Raw genomic sequence first — 3,463 nt, forward strand, 5'->3', positions numbered from 1 at the left:
ACCTAGCCTCTACCGGAGGCGCTATGAGCTCTGTCGTTCGTTGGGCATGTTATTCAGTTGGCAGAATGACTTCCCGGTTTTTAAATAACATCATATATCATTAATTAATTATTTAATTATGTTAGCTATTTAGACAATATATTCTTGTAAAGATATTTACATTTTGCTTATTTTTCCTTACCATGTCGATCGTATAGTTAGAGTCTCGGAGATTGAGGTAACCGAGATCTTGTCTGGCCTAGGTACCTAACCTAGGCGTGTTATTATACGTTTATACATTCCCAGGTTACCCTTGTGTATGGTGATTTCAATTATGCAGAGATGGGTATCTCTTTAAATTGGATGAAACTTTACACCTCTCAAAAAAGGGAGATTTAAGGGTAATACCTCTTCCCTCTGAGTGTAGCCTTTGGCTACAACCTTAGCGGGTCGGCCTCAAATTTTTAATTCAGGCATGACTTTCCTACGGTTTTTCTGCCCTTCCCTGTAACCGCAGACGCAGGTTTTTGGTCATTTGGCCAGAATCTCAGAGTATTTAGTCTGTGGTCGGTAACTACCTGGCAAGATGAATAGAATTATTTTGCTACGTTACGCTACCGACATAGGAGGCTATACCTCCCTAGGCCACTCCTGCAGGGTCTGTATGATATGACCCTTCTTCCTGTGACCTAGCAGACTAGTCCTGTGTTAGTGGACCCTAGGCTGAGGAATATAATTCTTCTAATGCTTAGGGGACACTGGCACTACAACCCCGTTTCCTTACCATTAGAGGTGTTGGTGAGGGTTTTACCAACCTCTTAATCATATTAATCTAACCCTAGGCTAAGGAATAGAATTCTTTAGCCACATGTGATAGTTCTAATACAGGAACAGAGTTTGTTAATTGGGGGAAACAGGCTACAGCTGGCTCCTGCTGTACCTTTCACAAGACCCTCTTTTCCCTTCCCTTCTATCTCTTTATGATAGCGATCCCAGCAACCCTACTGTTGCCGGTAGGTTGCCGGGATCGACCAGACTCCCCTTCTTACAGTTGATAGCTGCCAGCTGGCAGCTGCCCTGGTTGCCTGCCGGCAGTCTTAACATCTGTCAGTCACCAGTAATGACAGCTGTGAGCTGCCGGCCATATTAGTTGCGGGCCGGCAGTAAAGACTACTGTTGGCCGGCAGTCATGGCTACTGGCGGCCGGCAGTCATGGCTGCTGCCGGCCGGCAGTCATGCTGACTGCTGGCAGGCAACCAGGGCTGCTGCCAGCCATGTTGGCTGTATGTGGGAAGTCCCTTCTGTTTACAAAGGTTCTTCAGCTGTTTCTTGAACTGCTAGCAACAGTGGCTACTGCCGGGGTGCTGCCTACCAGGCCGGCACAGAATGGTGCCTACTCAACCGACAGCACGCCGACTGTACTGATACTGCCGGCCGGCAGTACTGGCCAGCGGTGCCGGCCGTTAAGGTTTAGACATATCCTTGCCGGCGACAGTACTGTAGCTGGATGGAAGCTTGAATTTTATATTCTCCCCTTTCATTTGAACCTTCTTTCTGGAAAAGGTATTAAAAGTAGACTTTTACATCCCTTTTACTGTATATACATGTATATACAGTATTATGTAGCCTGTTCTCCATGCTATCTCACTTTCTTTTAGCTAGCAGGCTAGATGTGCTAGCATTAGCTAGCTATGCCGACGACATGCTGGCTGAACTACAGTATATGTTTGTACAGGTAGTGAGTATTTTTGCAGTATAGGATAGACTGCAAATAGAAAGCTTCTGTATATTTTATACTAGTAGTGTTTTACAATATATTTGAATATCCTACCCAGATATTTGTGGAACCCAATCTCATATTGAAAGAATTTAATTCTTCAATATTCTGATTAAAAATCTCTCTTCAGATTACCCTGCAATATTAAAATTTTAAAGACGGGGGGTTACACTCCTAACCCTTAAAGGGCAGAGCCCTTATCCTCGAGTCTCCATGATTAGGAAACTCTATGTTTTAATTTTTTAAGCGGGGTCACAGCAAATAAGTTGGTTAAGATATATACAAATATATGTCTTTCCTTTCCCCAGTCCAGTTGGCATCATGCCAGCTGGACCGTACAGTCAGTTGCTTACCAGAAAGTCATCACATTGGCTGGATCATACTAGATATAATTACACAGTAGCCAGTATACTGCAATATAGTGCATACTGCAAATAGAAAACTACAGTAACTATTTTAGCATATCTTGGGTATCCTCATGAGAGCTTATGCTGCAGCCACTCTTACATTGAAGGAATAGTGTTTCTTCGTTAAGCTGATTGAGAAATCAGTCTTCCACACCACATAGTATTTAGTATGAAAGGGACAGTGAAGTATACACTCCCCTATCCCTAGGGCTTAGAAAACCCCCTTTTTCAGTTGGAATTCCTTCGAAAAGGAAATTACTATCATTTAATACTGAGGGGAGGTACCAGCATTTGCTTGCAAGGGATACACAAGTATGTGTCTCCTACTAACCCTTTATAGCTTGCTATCCTAAGCTATTCTGTTAAATATGACCTTTGATATACTGGTTATCAGTGAGATAATCAATCGTATACTCATTTTGTTTTCCTTTCTTTACAGGAGGAACGGCAGATGTCATGTGTTGCAGTCTTCTGCAAAACTAAGAGTAAGTGTTTTTATGGACATAATCCATGCAGGTTTCATGCCCCCTGCAATATTATTTCCGAACATCGGCAGTATTTGAACCCACAGGCCTGCAAAGTATGTCTGGCCCTATTGTCCGAAGGTTTCAAGAATCCCAAGTCGGTAGAGACTAGGGATGCAGCTCGTTTCAAACTACGCAACTAGGTGAGAGTCTTTCAGAAAATCTCTCCGGGACCTTACCTGCCTAATGACAAGATGCGTAGGTTACTATTTCCAACAGCGAGTAAGGAAATAGTGGTACCCCAGACACGAGGTACATTTCCTGACGGCCAGATAACCTTCGGGAAGGAGGGCAAAAAGCACCCACGGGAAGAAGGGGAGAATGTCAGGTTGGAATTGTCTCCGTCCCAACAGGCTCAAGAGCCAACGACATCGATATCTCCGCCTTCTATCCCTCTTTTAGATGGAATGTACCAGATATAGGCCCAAGTCAAGAATCTAGTAGAAAATTTGTACAAATAGAGCACAAAGCAGGAAGCGAAATGCAAGGTAGAGTTTGGTAAAGCTCCACTTGTCACTCCTAAAGGGTCGTACAAACGACTCGTAGATCAAGACCTTCCGACATGCTCCAAAACTAATCCCTGGAAGTTTACAGAGCTAATGCCGATTTTAAACAGCAAACTCTACATCTCGGAGAAGATGGGTGCTGTTCCTTCGGACAAAATCCAGTTCTGGGCAAGCTTTGACACTTTCCCGAACTGTTTCATTAGAATGAAGGATGAACCAACAACAGGAAAAGGAACGGAATCAAAGGAGGTTATGATTCTCGACAATGAT

Source organism: Palaemon carinicauda, chromosome 10 (genome assembly GCF_036898095.1).
Source record: "Palaemon carinicauda isolate YSFRI2023 chromosome 10, ASM3689809v2, whole genome shotgun sequence".
In the NCBI taxonomy this organism is placed as follows: domain Eukaryota; kingdom Metazoa; phylum Arthropoda; class Malacostraca; order Decapoda; family Palaemonidae; genus Palaemon; species Palaemon carinicauda.